The sequence below is a fragment of the Pelodiscus sinensis genome, chromosome 1, assembly GCF_049634645.1.
Source record: "Pelodiscus sinensis isolate JC-2024 chromosome 1, ASM4963464v1, whole genome shotgun sequence".
Classification (NCBI taxonomy): Eukaryota; Metazoa; Chordata; order Testudines; family Trionychidae; genus Pelodiscus; species Pelodiscus sinensis.
This window is the reverse complement of record NC_134711.1, coordinates 335,601,533-335,618,507: the sequence shown is the minus strand read 5'-3', so window position 1 is coordinate 335,618,507 and position 16,975 is coordinate 335,601,533. Positions and strand designations below refer to the sequence as shown.

The window sequence follows — 16,975 nt, the reverse complement described above, 5'->3', positions numbered from 1 at the left end:
ATGCTACAACCTCTTACTCAAGGATTCACACTGATCAGGTGGTTCACCCTTCCCATGCTACGTCTCTATCGCCCAATACAAATAATATGGAGACTTCCATGGTTTGCAGCTGACAAAGTCTCACAACCTGCCAGCTCCCCACCCCGTGAGAGGCACCTGGGGCAGGCCTAAGAGGTTGAGATGCACGGTCAGAACGGACGATGTCATGGCTCCTGCTGACCCCAAACCCTATGGAGCTCTCGATAAAGAAACCAGAGCAGGCAGGTGCTCACAGTGCCCCCAGCACAGGGCCAATGTCTGACCCACAGCACGGACAAAGGAAACCCTTTCCCAGGATCCCTGCTGGGCCTGGGGAACTCCTTGCCACAGAGACACGGGAGCAGAGCTTGGCTGGGGGGATCAGAGCTGGACTGGCCACTGCAGCCGGTGCTGTCGGTGCTTCCACCCGTAGGGACCCACCTGACACCTTCCCTACACAGACCGCACTTTCGGGGCTTCTACATTTGCAAACGTTCAGCGTTGGACGCAGGTTTCCCTGACGGGGGCTCTGCTGCCAGCTGAGTTGGTTTCCCATTCCCAGGCCTAACAGGCACCTGCCGTCTCCAGTGGTGCTGGGAGAGGAGACGTCCAGCCCGGGCTGGATCCCAACGTTGGCTCGTTCCAGTGAGGGGCCCTGCCCCCCCATAGCTTCTAGCGACACACGTCAGGGGGCAGCCCCGGCCCCTTCCCACCAGCGCCCTGCGATGCAGGAGGGGCAGTGTCTGGGCACTCACCCCACTGGCCCCCGCCCTCTGACCAGCTCTCGCTGCCGGGGGAGCTTCCCCAGTGGGGCCTGAGAAAAGTGCTGCCCGGCCTGAGGGCTGGTTTGGTACCGAACGTCGGCCCCACCACTCAGCCCGAGGGCCCCTGTGCTCAGAGATGCAGCCACCTTGGGGCGGAGGCAGCAGCCAGAGGGGGAGGGGCACCCAATGATGCACATTTACTCCAGGATATTTTAGTGGGAATCCTCCCCTGGGCAGGGCCTGGGACGTTTGTGGCTCTGCAGAGCGCAAAGGGCCCAGACCGACTCTGCCCCTCACACCCACGCTGCCCTGGGGCTGGGGGGCAGGGGAGCCCTCGGCCAGAGCTGGTACCTGTGAGTGCTGAGAGGGACGTGTCTTCCCTGGAACCCCCTCAGGCAGCCGCATCCCGCACCTCTCTCACCCCAGCGTCTCCAGCAGTGTCCCGTGCCGAGAGCCGGCACAGGGCTGGGCCCTGGTTATAACCCAGCTCTGGGCCGTCCCGGGGGGTCACGCAGCCTCTGGGGGAGAAGTGGCATCTGGATGCAAACAGGCTGGGGAGACGCCCCTCTCGGCTTCTTTGCTAATTATCCAGCAAGAGGAGTAAACAGCAATTAAAGGCCCTTCCCAAGGGAGAGGAGAACTCTTGGCCTTTAGGCTGAGGCTCAGTGGGGCCAGCAGCGCTGGGGCCAGCCAATGGCCATTCTGTTGGCCACTCTGTGTTCTGTGCTGCTGTGTGACGTGCCGCAGTGACGCGAGGAGCCTGCAGGCCGGGATGTGTCAGACCCTGGCCCCAGCACTTAGCACCCAGCTAGAGGCTGTCGAGGGTTGGCACCGACACACATGGGCCCTGTAAGTGGGATGGCAGGAGGGATTCTGGCTATAATGACGTCAGCCAGCCCCAGAGCCGGTCCGGACACCGGCTTCCGGAAGGTTCTGGATGGAACCTCTCACTACAAGAGCCCCACGGCAACGAACAGACGTGTACGAGAATGGGGGGACGAACATGAATGCACCAACATACAGAAAGCTAGTGACGGTGGGGGGGATACAACTAGGGAAGAGGGGAGAAATACGCTGAGGATGCATTAGTCAGGGTCACATGTTATGACAGGGGCAGCCCAGGGCCGCGGGAAGGAGAGATGTGCCCTTGGGACGGTGGCCACTGGGGATGGTGAGGAAGATGATGGCTGACCTGTGAGGCTATTCCACAATGAGTGATGTGAGTATAGCTGTTCAGAGGTACCAGCTTTATTTGCCTTGCTGAGTGAGGGTTTATAGAACCTGCTAATACTATTTCCTCACTATGAATGTATCTTCTGGTCATCTTTGCCTGAAGGTGCCTACATGAAGTTCTTCAAGCATCTCTATATGATCAGAGGTTTTTTTCCAGCCCTGTGGCTCTTTTATGCATCCTCCACAATTTTTCAACTTCCTTTCTGAGCGTGGAACCTGGGACGACACGCAGTCAGTTTCCCCAGTGAGTCAGCGCTCTGGAACACAAGGATGCTGAAATATGGATAAGGGGGCACTATGGACAACCAACTCACCATGAGCTCCCAGAGCCATGGGCAGAGGTAACCTCCTTCCCCTGCTCCAATTCCCCACTCCCCTGGCTATGCACCCAAGGGTCCCATCAGCTCGCTTGGCCCAAGCATCCCCCTGGAAGCTCACAATGAGTTGGTTGTCCACAGCGATCCCTAATATACATCTCAGCATCCTTGCGTTCCATCACACAGTGTCCTACTCTGGGGGGCAAGTCTGCATTCCCCGTTCTTAGGGGATACCCTTGTATGTTACTGTCTTTGGACATTTTGTTTGCATGAGCCCAGCTCACAAAATGCTCCAGATCAATTGGTGTGTATGTGCTCTGCCAACGTTAGGTCATCTGCCAAATATATCTGCAGTGCTTTTCCAATTGCTTCCTGATCATTAATGCAAATTACAAATAGCGTCAAACTTCAATCTCTGCTGATCTCTGACTGACATTAATGAGATCCCTGGAATGTTTTGGAGTTATCTATGCCATCCTAGCTTTTCTGCTCTTTCCGAACATTCTCAAATCATTTTTTGAAACTGTTGATTTACTTTTAATATTGTACGTTTCACACAGAGCTGTCCTGGATTTGACGCTTTATATTTCACTCTCTCCGCTGCTCCCTGATTACTTATTTCTGGTTCCAAATTAAATGTCTCATAGGACAAGCAGCCATGAGCTTACATTGCAGCAAGGGAGGTTTAGGTTTGGTGATAGGAAAAATTTCCTAACTGTCAGGGTTGTTAAACACTGGAATAAATTGCCTAGGGCAGTGTCTCTTAAACTTTTAAGACCAAGTAACACCAAAATTTTTTATGGGGAATACCAAGGATGCTTTTGTTAAAAAAAAATTAGGGGAGCAAGGGTTAGGGAGGAAGTTATTGAGGGGAAGAAAAAGGTTGGGGGAAAATTATTGAAGAAAAAAAGGTCGCCTGCCCCTTTAAGGACAGCCATTTTTAATTCTACTGTTCTACGCGGCACAGCTCCACATGCCGTGCATCACACTGGTGTGCCCCGGAACGCAGTTGAAGAAACACTGGCCTACGGAGTTTGTGGAATCTCCATTCCTGGAGATATTTAAGAGCCAGTTGGACAGACACCTGTCAGGGATGGTCTAGACCAGAGTTTCTTAACCGTTTTTTATAAACTACCCCTTAAATTTATATAGCTATAGATATATATAAATAACCTAAGTACCGATAGTTTCCAGATGCACAACATTTTTTTCTGGCATTTCAACACATTTCCTTAAACAACTTAATTGTAGCCAGGAGGGCGATGAAATTTTTGGGTGTAAAAAGTACAAAAATAATAAAGCGCTGTAAAACTTAAAACAAAAATTCAGTTTTCTCCAGTTGTCAGTTGTGTTGAGGAACCCCCAGACATCTCTCGAGTACTCCTGGGGGTACCCGTACCACTGTTGAGATACACTGGGCTACGGTTATGGCTCACCATTGACTGCATCTGACCAGAAGATACGGAGGTTTTCCCCCAGCTCAGGCTACGGCGTGAGAGAGAATCTGGAGAGCTCTATCTCGGAAAAGGATTCTTGGGGCACATAGTGGGCCCTGTCGTGCTGGGAAGGGCTCTTTGGGGGAGCAGGCAGGCTCCAGCATGCATGTTCAGGGGCTATGGGGGACTCTCCACTGCGCCCCGCAGAGAGACTTCCCGGAGCTTACTTCCGGGGCTAAGGGGCGTCTTGGGCCGACCGACTGACGGTCTGTGCCCCTCCCTTCGGGGCCGCTCAGACCTGGCTCCGGCGGTTGCAGCCCGTGGGGCTGTGCCACGGGGAAGTCAAACTGCAGCCCCACAAGGACAATGTGACCTCCCCGTAATAGGAGGAGGTTGCTCTCTGACTCGTGAGGACCCTGGACAAACCCCCCTTTCAGGAGTACCCCAAGGCACAAGCTGGGTGTGTCCTGCCCACTCAGGACCTGGTGGCTCTCCCCAGCGAGGCCTTTACCTTCTCCACAGGGGAGTCTGCCTCTTAGCCAAATCACAAGTGGGAAAAGGGAATCTCTGAACAGCTGCCTCCCCTTGTGCATGAGTGTGAATGGTGCTCTTAGCCCACAAGGGAGACCTGGAAAGTGACACTGCTAGCAGCAAAGAGAGGTTTGATGGAGAGGGCAGCCCTCTTGACTCTGACCATTGGGCCACACAGCCCTGAGGGACAAGGCGGCCATTCTGACTCTGGCTATTGTGCCTCACAGCCCTGATGGTGAGGGCAGCAGTGTAGACTCTGGCCATTGGGACACGCTGTCCTGTGATGCTCTGTTCATGCTGCTCATATGAATGTGTCGTTTCTGCGTAGGAAGCCAGGAGTACTGGCTCTGTGCTGGTGTTTCACGTCTTTGCTCCTGGGGGACAGCAACAGGCTTCCCAAAGCACTGGGAGAGGGCGGCACAGCTGCACTTCACTGACCGCCCCTCACGTGGTGCCAATCCACAGGGGGAACGTTGCTGTGAATGTTCACACCAGCCTGGGAGCAGAGGCAGCCTAAAAAGGGCTGAGTCAGGCTTGGACAGGTATCCTGCACCTGTGTTACACTCCACACCGGGACGTGCTCTCACACAGGGAGAACAGGGGAGTCCCCTGCATGGGGGACAGGGTATAAAGACGTCCCAGGGGGTTTCCTCCTCTCTGTCTTCATTCCAGCTTATCCCTTCCAGAGAATCTTTGCTATGAACTTAACCTGGAAGGGCTAAGCCCCCATCCCAACAAAGTACGATTCCCAAAGGCATATAAGGCAGCTCTTTATTCCATCTCTGCATCCAGCCTACACCAAGAATTGTCCACTGGTTTATGCAGAGTCATTTTGTCAATTTTACTCTGAGTCTTTTTCTTTCTGTTATGAACAAACCTTGGGATTCTGCAGGACTCACAGAGCGTCCCCTTTGGGGTGAGATTGTAGCTATAAATTAACCTGCGACTGTGGCCAGTCCTTTGGTATCGGGAGACCCTGTTAGACCATTTTTGCGATCGGTGCTTTTTTGTGGAAAACAGTACTATGCTGTCTACACTGGCCCTTTTGCGCAAAAGTCTTTCGGAAAAAGACTTTTGCCCGGACAGGTGCAGCATAGTATTTCTGGAAAAGCACTGATGATTTTACAATAGATCGTCAGTGCTTTTCCGGAAACTCAAGCGGCCAGTGTAGACAGCTGGCAAGATTTTCCGGAAAATCATCTGATTTTGTGGAAAACCTTGCCAGTCTAGACACATCCTGTTGGTACCTGCGGAGAAGCTGCCAGGAAGGCCAAAGATAACGGCTTTGGGAGTGCTCCTCAGTTATAGGTAGGAATAGGCGTCACCATCTCCCAATCTGTGGAGTTCGTGAACCTGAACATTTCTTAGGCTGAGAAAATACAAATTGTGATGATAGGTGGGATCTGAGCTAAGCAGGGTCAAGGTCTGTAAAACATCCCTTCTCGGGTCTGTCTGTTCATTCGCTCTTCAGCTTCTCTGCCCTCTCTCTGACTACTGGCTCAGGTTCACAGTCTGGCTCAGCCCCTCGACATGCACTGGCTGGGCCCTCTGAATTTTTTGGGCAAGCCGGGGAGAGGCTGGTCCTCGGTCTCTTCACACCAGCTCTTCAGAGACAGGTGTACCTCGCCAGGGTAAGAAGTTCCCTACTGCAGAAATGTTCCCTGGGAAGCACTAGCACTGTGTTATCTTTGTCTCTACCACAGTTTGTTTTTCTTTCCTGTGTCTTAGTAAAGGTTTTATTGAACTCCTATTGTTCTCAGTTTCACTGTCCATGCCAGGCTTCCCAAGAACCTTTTTCTGAGCTACAGCTCTCTGGGCTCTCTCAGGCTGTAGCCTGAGTTGGGAGAAGGACCTAAATAGCGTGTAGCCAGATGAATCCCAAGGTGAGCCATATCTGTGGCCCATACGCTCAGGTCAGGTATAGCACAGCAATATTCTCACTCAGTTCAGTTAGGCCAGGAGGAGCAGCGCCAGTTCCTGGCCAGGGCAATGCGGCTGTGGTGTCAGGACTCTCGGTTCCTGCTTCCAGCTCTGACAAATTGTGTGTCCCTGGGTGAATAATTTATCTCTGACTCTCTCGGTCCCTCCATGACAGGGGATAACGCTACCCAGCAGCAAGGCTACAAATTTTCTAGATGCAGTGACAGAAGTGCCATGCTGAGTGTGTGATCGACTCAGTGACATGACCCAGCTCCAGCCATGAGGCAAGGGGGGTCCTGTGGTCCCAGGAAGGTGACATGTATGTGTGTGACTAGTTGGTTCATGGGTGCTGTTTCATAGGTCTCCTTCCATGAGAGCTACCGAAGGCAGCTGGCATCTGCTCAGCATCCTGCCTTCCCAGCTCACCCAGCGATTTATCCTCCTGCCTTACTGGGCTGTTGTCTCCCCAGCTTGAAGGCCAAATACTCCAGAAACGCCCAACTCACATTAGAGACCTGCCAGCTACAGGTCCCAGCTGGGGAGAGAAAGAGGGAACTGAATGTGAAAGAAATGAGCCACACCAAGGTCTCCTCCCTCTGTGTCGCCCACCAGCCATAAGTTGCGCAGCCTCAGCCACCTGCCTCACAACATGCTCCCAACCCTCAGCTGCTTCTCTACGGATTCCCAGCGTCCTGCATGGCTCCTGTCTGACCTGTTGGCCCTACCACTGTGTCTTCCCTTCCCTCTGAGAGTGATGGGGGAGGGGAGGAGTGAGCATTGGCGGTCCTGGGGCAGTAGGCAGGGAAGGGGCAGGGCCATGAGGGAGAGGCAGGATAGTTGGCTGGGCTGCCTGTTTCTAGACATCTGCAATGAGCAAGGTGCTGGCCCGATGTGTCCGAGAGCTGTGCCCAGACCCATCCCCAGGGTCTCACTCTGACACAGAGCAGTGAGGGCAGCAACAGGGGTTAATGTCTCGGTGACCGGCCAGGAGCTGCCTTGAGTCTCGTCAGCAGCCGGCCCCGCACAGAGCACCCCGCAAGAGCCAGAGCCCCAGGAAAAAACATTAGGAGCCTTTCCGTAGAACTAGCCTGAGCAGCCTGTCCCGGATCTGTTTCGTTCTCACCCCATAGATGAAGGGGTTTAGCATGGGGAGCACCAAGAAATTCAGAATGGTCATGAGAACATTGACATACCGGGGCATATTCTGGACATAACGGAATACGAGGGACGAGAACAGACTTGGGATGTAAAAGAGTGCGATGGCGCAGAGGTGGGAGCCGCAGGTCTCAAAAGTCTTGAGCCGGGCGTCCTTTGTGGGGAGGCGGAAGATGGCCCTGAGGATCTGGCCATAGGACACAGCTATGAAAAACACATCCACGCCATTCAGAAGGCTTAACAAAAACAGGCCGTAGTTACTACTGATGCGGGTGTCACCACAAGCCAGGTTCACCACGTTTATGTGCCCACACTGCACGGAGGGGACTATGTTGGTTCTGCAATATGGCCACTGCCTCGCTACAAGGACCATGGGCAGGATAAGTATGATACCGCGCAGTATGGCGGCCAGAGCGCTATTGGCCAAAACAGGGTTGGACATGATGGTGGAATATCTCAGGGGATGGCAGATGGCCACGTACCGATCAAAAGCCATGGCCACGAAGATCCCAGACTGCGTCACATAGATGCCATAAGTGAAGAACATCTGGATGAAGCAGGAATTGAAATCAATCTCCAGAGAATTGAAAATAAAGATCGCCAGCATTTTGGGCAGGATAGACGTGCACAGGCCCAGGTCGGTGAAGGCCAGTATGCAGAGGAAATAGTACATGGGCTTATGGAGGCTCGGCTCCATCTTCACAATGAACAGGATGGTGACGTTCCCCAAGAAGGCTATAGCGTAGATGGCACAGAAGGGGATGGAGATCCAAATATGGGCCTTTTCCAGTCCAGGAAGGCCCAGCAGGATGAAGGTGGAAGGGTTGGTGAAGATAGTTGTGTTGGAATGTGACATGGTGTAGGGGAGACGTTCTCCAAGTCAAAGGCAGGGCAGTGTCTGATTGTATCGTACTTTCCCTGACTTCCTTAGGTGCGCAGGCCCTAGGAAGATGGTCACAGTACAGATGCCTGAAAGGAGAGACAATATGAATATGAGACACGACACGCTCTACTGGAGGTTGTTCTCATGAGTGAAGCAAAGTTGTTGCTCTGCACCTGTTGAAAAATTGTATTTTTATTGGAGAAATGAATTATGAAATTTCGACCCTACTAAAACCAATTCCACAATTTACAGCACTTCATGCAACACGAATTTCTGCATGTCCTGCTGTGGGAAACCTCAATAGGCACTAGCAGGAAACACAAGTTTGGGTACCGGTTTACCCTCATTGTTTCCCACTCTGGGGCGTTAAATGCATAAGAGGGAGACCCACAAGAGACCCTAAAATACCCTGTCACTGTAGGCTTTGTTAAAAAAAAATCTTTGCTAGTTTACTGACTTCCTAGACTCCCTGATCTTTGGTGGTACGTTGCCATCACCCAAATGGGGAAAACAACTTTGAAAGCCAGGAAAAAATACTTAGGAACTTTTTCAAGTGGGGTAATTCCTTGGAAACAAACTGTCATTTCTTAACAGCGGAACTTCAGTCTCAGGCACAGGTGCTCAGAATCTCCTGGGTTATTTTCGGACACTGGAGCCAGATCATAGTCTTAAAAAGTGATTTTATTAACAAGACAAAGAAGACACGTCTGGTAATGTGCATTTGGTTGCTAAACATTACAGAGCCATACAAAAAGTTTAAAGCACAGGGAATTGCTTCCCTGGGATTCAGTTACAGTGTGTGGGAGGTAAGGGGGTAGCACAGAGGAGTATATCCAATCTAAACACAAAGAAACTAACCAGATTGTGTCTAACAAAACATTCTCTGTTCACTTACGTAGCCTTTGTTCCAGGGTTCAGTCTTTCCTCTGGCATGGGTAGCACTAAAATCTGAGCCTTTATCTCTGGTTCAGTCCCTCTCTCTCTCCCCGGCTCCTCCTCTAGACACACAAACGAAAGGAAAAGAAAGGGTAGTTTCTCATCATCACCATCACCTCCCACTGAATGCTGGGAGGTCTAGGAAAGGGTCGTATCCTCCACCCATCACAGCTACTTAATACAATGAAGTTTGCAAGGGGCAGATCCGTCATTATGTGGTTGCTCAAAATTTGAATTGGAAAAATCCAACCCATTGCCCAGTCCTGGGCCAGGGAATCATCCCAGCGGGACCGAGCTCAGTGGAAGAGCAGGGGCATCACCGTCAGCAGCTCCACGCAATCCCTGCTCCCTTGAAGCAGTGGCCGAAGCAGAGAGCATGTCTGCCTGGCTAAGGGACGGGACAGAGAGTAACCTGCTCTGAGCAGGGCTCAGCTTGGTCACCCAGCCACCACAGAGGGTTAGAGGAGGTCTCACAGGCATTCCCCAGGCAGGCGGTGAGAACCGGGGAGGTTGCCATGTGCAGACAGACTGAACAGTTTGGGGCTGGTTAGTTTAGAGACCTATTTTGTAAAACAGTAAATAAAACTTTATATCCAGCAACAACTGCAAATCCCCTGCCAGCCGGAATTGTCAAATGAGTTAAAAAAAAACCAAACCAATTAAGCAAGCCCTATCTAAAGTGCAAAAAATAGAATCGGTTAGCAATGGTTTTAGCAGCCGTCCAGACTCGGATCAACTGGGTACGGGCAAATGGTCTCGGCATTTTCTCTTTAGAAACCTACAGCATGATCATAGGATCAAAGAATCATAGAGTACTGGGACTGGAAGGGACCTCGAGAGGACATCGAGTCCAGTCCCCTGCCCCCGTGGCAGGACCAAATACTGTCTAGACCATCCCTGATAGACATTTATCTAACCTACTCTGAACTATCTCCACCGATGGGGATTCCACAACCTCCCTGGGCAATTTATTGACCAACCTGACAGTTAGGAACTTTTTCCTAATGTCCAACCTAAACCTCCCTTGCTGCAATTTAAGCCCATTGCTTCTGGTTCTAACCTCAGAGGTCAAGGTGAACAAGTTTCCTCTCTCCTCCTCATGACCCCCTTTTAGATACCTGAAAACTGCTATCATGTTCCCCCTCAGTCTTCTCTTTTCTAAACTAAACAAACCCAATTCCTTCAGCCTTCCCTCATAGGTCATGTTTTCTAAACCTCTAATCATTCTCGTTGCTCTTCTCTGGACCCTCTCCAATTTCTCCACATCTTTCTTGAAATGCGGTGCCCAGAACTGGACACAATATTTCAATTGAGGCCTAACCAGCGCAGAGTAGAGCGGAAGAATGACTTCTCGTGTCTTGCTCACAACACTCCTGTTAATATATCCCAGAATCATGTTTGCTTTTTTTGCAACAGCATCACACTGCTGACTCATATTCAGCTTGTGGTCCATTATAACCCCTAGATCCCGTTCTGCCGTACTCCTTCCTAGACAGTTGCTTCCCATTCTGCATGTGTGAAACTGATTGTTCCTTCCTAAGCGGAGCACTTTGCATTTGTCCTTATTAAACTTCATTCTATTTCTCAGACCATTCTCCAGTTTGTCCAGGTCATTTTGAATTATGACCCTATCCTCCAGATTAGTCACAACCCCTCCCAGCTTGGTAGCATCTGTAAACTTAATAAGCGTACTTTCTATGCCAATATCTAAATCGTTGATGAAGATATTGAACAGAGCCAGTCCCAAATCAGACCCCTGCAGAAATCCATTTGTTATACCTTTCCAACAGGATTGTGAACCATTAATAATGACTCTCTGAGTATGGTTACCCAGGCAGTTACGCACCCATCTTATAGTAGCACCATCGAAGTTGTATTTGCCTATTTTATTGATAAGAATATTATGCGAGACCGTATCAAATGACTTACTAAAGTCTAGGTATCCCACATCCACTGCTTCTCCCGTATCCACAAGACTTGTTATCCTATCAAAGAAAGCTATCAGATTGGTTTGACATGATTTGTTCTTTACAAATCTATGCTGGCTGTTCCCTATCACCTTGCCACCTTCCAAGTTTTTACAGATGATTTCCTTAATTACTTGCTCCATTATCTTCCCTGCCACAGAAGTTAAACTAACTGGTATGCAGTTTCCTGGGTTGTTCTTATTTCCCCTTTTATAAATGGGCTCTATATTTGCCCTTTGCCAGTGTTCTGGAATCAATCCTGTCTCCCATGATTTTCCAAAGATGATAGCTAGAGGCTCAGATACCTCCTCTATCAGCTCCTTGAGTATTCTAGGATGCATTGGTGACTTGCAAGCATCTAACTTTTGTAGGTGATTTTTAACTTGTTCTTTTTTTATTTTATCTTCTAAACCTACCCCCTTCCCACTAGCATTCACTATGTTAGTCATTCCTTCATATTTCTCAGGTTATGTCTGCACTACAAAGTTAGTTCGAACTAACAGCCTTTAGTTTGAATTAACTTTCACAGCGGCTATACTAACAAACCGCTAGTTCGAATTTAATTCGAACTAGCGATGCGCTTAATTTAAACTAGGCAAACCTTATTCTACGAGGAGTAACAGTTCAAATTAAGTAGTTAGAATTAAGGGCTGTGTAGCCACTTAATTCGAACTAGTTGGAGGCTAGCCTTTCCCAGGTTTCCCTGGTGGCCACTCTGGGCCAATCCAGGGAAACTTTTCTGCCCCCCATCCGGCCCCATAGCCCTTAAAGGGGCACGGTCTGGCTACAGTGCTCGTGCCAGTTGCAAACCTGCCAGAACCCAGCCAGCAGACCCTGCACCTGGCAGGGCATAAGCCAGCCACCCGCTGCCACCCAGCCCTCTGCCTCTTCCCAGGACCAGGCTGGCGGCTCCCAGGAGCCTTTCTGGGGCCACAAGAGGAGGGCGCCTGCCAGGTCGAGTGCAGACATCGTGGACCTCATCGAGGTTTGGGGGCTGGCCTCCAATGTCTACGACCTCTGCAATAGGCACGGGAATGTGGCCGTCTACGGCATGATAGCTGCCAGCCTGGCCACCAAAGGCCACAAGTGAACCAAGGAGCAGGTTTTCATGAAAATCAAGTTGGTCCAGTGAGACCCCCGACCCTGAGCTTAGAACATAAGAACGGCCGTACTGGGTCAGACCAAAGGTCCATCTAGCCCAGTAGCCTGTCTGCTGACAGCGGCCAACACCAGGTACCCTGGAGGGGATGGACAGAAGACAATGACCAAGCAATTTGTCTCGTGCCATCCCTCTCCAGCCTTCCAAAAACAGAGGCCAGGAACACCGTTCCTACCCCTGGCTAATAGCACTCCATGGACCCAACCTCCATGAATTTATCTAAGTTCTCTTTAACTTTATTTATCTATCATATGCCCCCTTAGTCTCCTCTTTTCTAAGCTGAAAAGTCCCAGTCTCTTTAGCATCTCTTCATATGGGACCTGTTCCCAACCCCTAATCATTTTAGTTGCCCTTTTCTGAACCCTTTCCAAGGCCAAAATATCTTTTCGGAGGTGAGGACCATATCTGTACACAGTACTGAAGATATGGCGTATCATAGCTTTATACTTCCCCTCCTCCTTCTTCCCCTGGCTTCCCCCCTTCCAGCTCCCTCCTCCCAGGTTTTCCCCTCCCTTCTTCCACCCTCTCTCTTCCCCTCTCCCACCTCCTTTTCCCAGTCTCCCCAGAGGTTAATCCGCCCCCCCCCCCCCGTTTTGTTAAACAAAGAGAATTTTTATTTTTGAACACTCATGTCCTTTATTTTTTACATCAGGAAGGGGGGCTAGGGAGGGGTAAGTGGAAGGAAATGAGGGAGGAATGGGGCACGAGCCCCCGATGGGGAGGACTGGGGTGGCTCTGCTAGCTCCTCAGGGTGGAAGACCTCCTGCAGGGCCTCCTCTATCCTGACAGCCCCCAGATTGACCCCCCCCCCCGATGGCAGCCTGTGGCAAGTGCAGCCGGGCTGATGGCTGAGTGCTGTGATGTGCCGAATGTGGGCATTCAGGGTACTCCAAGATAGGACTGCTTTGTTGTCCCTCATTGAGTTAGACAAGCAAGCGGGGAACCCTGAGAACTGTCTGTCCGGGATGGGGGGGTCGGGTCCCTTTAAGCACAGCCCTCAGCTAGCCTGAAGCAGCAGCCCCACACTCTAAGTCCTAACCTGATGCCCTGCCGGCACTGGTTCTAGCCAGCTTTAACTTCGGTTTAGGGTCCACTCAATGTGGACATGCTATTTCGAATTAGCAAAAGACTAATTCAAATTAGTTTTTAGGTCTAGATGCACTAATTCAAATTAGCTTAGTTCGAATTAACTAATTCGAATTAAGTTAGCTTGAATTAGTGTTGTAGTGTGGACATACCCTCAGTGAAGACCGAAACAAAGAAGTCATTAAGCATCACTGCCATTTCCAAGTGTTCTGTTAGTGTTTCTCCCTCCTCACTGACCAGTGGGACTATGGTAGCCTGACAGGAACCCCCCCCTTTCAACAGCCATCTTTCTTGCCCCCTCTGAGGTGCCTGAGGTGCATACAGGGCATAGAAGCAATAAAATCAGCATAGTATTTGAAGCCTTGACAGAAGGCCCGGATATGCTGGCTGCTGTGACCCTGGATGGCTGTAAACAAAGATACGCCAATTGTTGACCTGCAAGAGGTTGCGAGAACTGTCCTTGGGTAGCTCTAATATTGATACGAACACACAGCCGTCCTCGCCACGGGGGGGGGGGGGGGGGGGGCGGGAATCGCCCGCTGAGAAAAAAGTGTCCAGTACTGCTAATTTAGTTCTCTCTCTTACAAGTGTAAATTAAGTTCACAACTCCCTTGTAAGAGCATCACAAAGACGGACCAGCAGAATTTGACATCTTAGATAAGAACGGGAATACTGGTCGGGTTAGGTAATTGCCTCCTGAGATCCACAGGGACGCCCACCTCGTATTCGTCTTTCCGAGGAATTGAGGGACCGATCCTGGCCTAACACACTGGAATCGAGAGACGCAGAAGGGGGTAAAAATTGTACCCGTTCATGTCCTTTTGTTTTAGTGTATGCATAGGATAGAGCTCTTGAAAGATTAAGCTGTCACTTGGTACCATTTCTTTCTCTCTTCCTTTTTCCTTAGTAACCATTTTTCTATAAGATCTGTATTTGCCAACAGTTAAGAAATAGAGCAATAGCCACTGTAAGCACATGCTTTAAAAGTCTCTTTAATAAACCTGTAGTTGGTTAAGTTTTAACCTGACTCCTTTAATTGCTGTAAGAGAACCAAGCACAATCTAAAAGAACTCCAGCCGGTCATAGGAGCAGATGCAGTGAGAACTGGGCGTTTGGATCATGTTGCCTCCAGGGGACAGATCCGTGGGGCACCTCTCAGCCTTCCCTAGGCTGCCCGCTGCAAAGGGACCATGTGTCCGAGCAGTTAAAGTCTTGGCTGTAATAGGCTCTCCCTGCAAACTTTGGGGCGTTTGTCAGCCTGTTGGCTGCCCGCTGCGAAGGGACCCTGGTCCTAGCAGCTAGACATGAATGTAAAATAACTTTGGGGTGCCCGTTGGGCTTCCCTAGGCTGCCCGCTGTGAAGAAACCTTGCGTTCTAGCAGTTGAAGACTCGGGTGAATAACACTCACACACCACGCACTGCCCTGACCATCGGCTGATACCTACCCTGTCCTTGGTCTTCCTCTTACTTCTAGAGTATTTATAAAAAGTCTTCTTGTTTCCCTACCTTCCAAAGGTTAAAATTAATTGTAGCCTCCCTAAATGTAAATCATGAACAAAAATGAGTAAATATTCATGTAAACTCACCTAAGTCAATGGCTGTGGACTTATAAAAATATAGCATCATGGGAAATGACACAACAAAAAAATTAAGCTGCTTAGAAATGTTAATGACACATGTTTTCATTGATACGAACCGCATTCCATCTAAGAGGAAAAAAGTAATTAAAGCCCCAAATATTAGAAACCAAAGTGGTTAAGTAAAGTGCAAATAAACCTAAACGTGCAATATCCAACATGCAATCCACATGCTTCCCCTCTCTTACAGGTGAGGCACTAACAATAAAACATGGAAACTCGACCATGGACAAGTGGTATAAAATACATTGGGGATGGCATTGGTGCTGGGGATGAAGCTGTAGACTCATTTACTATTAAAACATCTCCAAGCAATTCCAGGTAAAGTGAAGGGACTGTAGAAACACACGGAACCCAACTTTTTGGTACATTTACAAAGCGTAAAATAAAAAGTGTAAAGCTTCAATTGAAAAAGCCCAAGCCCTAAAGAGTCTCAAGATGTCTATTCTGTCTGTCTAAAATTAAGCTAAAGCTGGGCTAGACCTACAACATGTACAAATGCAAACTACAAAGTGCACAAAACGCAAAAACATCTGTTAAGTGACGGGCAATAGCCTGGAAAGATCCATCTAGTGTAGCACCCTCTTGTGACAGCACAGCAAAGTCCCAGGGGGTGACGGTGCATTTTGGGAAGAAACGCTTCCCATGGTTTGTTCTAAACGCATTGCCTAGTCACGCCTGTGGTGACCCCCAGTGTTAGTGTTATGGGAAAGAGTCAAGGACTTTCTGACTTCGTTTCCTTGCATTGGTGATGATTTTATAGATCTTTCAGCATATCCCTCCTTGCTGTCTCTTTCCCAGGCTAAAAAGTCCCAGTCCTACTAATCTCTCCTCCTATTGCAGCTGTTCAAAACCCCTTATCAGTTTTGTTGCCCTTTTCTGAAACTTTTCCAGTGCCAATATGTGTGTGTGTGTGTGTGTGTGTGTGTGTGTGCGCATGCGTGTGCAATGGGGCTCCTTATCTTCACCCGTATTTAAGCTGTGGGCACACCAAGGAGTTGTAAACAGACATTCTGTTTTCTTCCTTGGTATCTCTCCCTCTCTTCATGAGTCACCACCCCCCGTTTGATTTTTTGACGGCCGCAGCCCACTGAAAACGTGTTCAGAGAACTCCCCACAATGATGCCAAGGTCTCTCTCTCGAGCAATATGAGTCCCCAACATTTGGTTTCCCTAGTGGGGCTTACATTTTCCAATCTCCGTTACTTTGCATTTATCAGCAAATTTCATCTGCCATTTTCAGGCCCAGTCACCTAGTTCTGAGAGATCATTTTCTAGCTCCTCGCAGCCTGCCTGGGAATTCGCTATCATGAGAAGTCTTTATCATCTGGAAATTTTGCCGCCTGACTCTTTACCCCTTTCCCTACATGGTGAGTGGCACGAACCCCTGGAGGACACTAGAGCTAGCTTGGTGCAAAACTAATGTCATTGACACGCTTAAGCAAAGAGCGCGCCCTGCGATAATGAGCCTTTAATTACACAAAAGTCTTTAATGTAGGTGTCAGGGCTGTTCCCCACTCTGGCACTCCAAGGGCATTAGGTGGGGCCTGCAAGAAGCCTTAAATACCTTCCTTCTAGAGGCTCTGCTGCAAAAACTCTCTGGAATCACAGATTCACCAACTGTTTTGGGGGGGAACGGAGAGGTAGCTGCCACCACCAAGTGAAGCAAAAGAAAACCCCTTTCTTCCTGAACTCAAGAAGAAGCACTTGGACTTCAGCCACAGGGGTACCATAAGAGAACTTGAAAAACAAAGAGAGAACAGACTGCAGGCTCTGGTAGCTGACCTCTTAGGCTTAGGCATGCAGATACACACGCACACACACACATACACACGTCCTATTTTTTCTCAGGACACAAGAATCAAATCATCTCCTTAAAAGGGTGATTTAATTAACAAAACAGAAGGAATCCCTTGATAAAACAGACGGGGTT

At 49.6% G+C, this 16,975-nt stretch overlaps 1 long non-coding RNA gene across 1 annotated transcript in view; it reads right to left on the bottom strand.

Moving 5' to 3' along the window:
* Window positions 1-9,250, bottom strand: part of LOC142827788 (uncharacterized) — a 58,834-nt gene extending 49,584 nt beyond the window's left edge. The window contains exon 1 of the long non-coding RNA XR_012902545.1: window positions 9,153-9,250. This is a non-coding gene — a long non-coding RNA (uncharacterized LOC142827788). The remainder of the gene's footprint in view (window positions 1-9,152) is intronic.
* Between the last annotated feature and the right edge of the window lie 7,725 nt (window positions 9,251-16,975).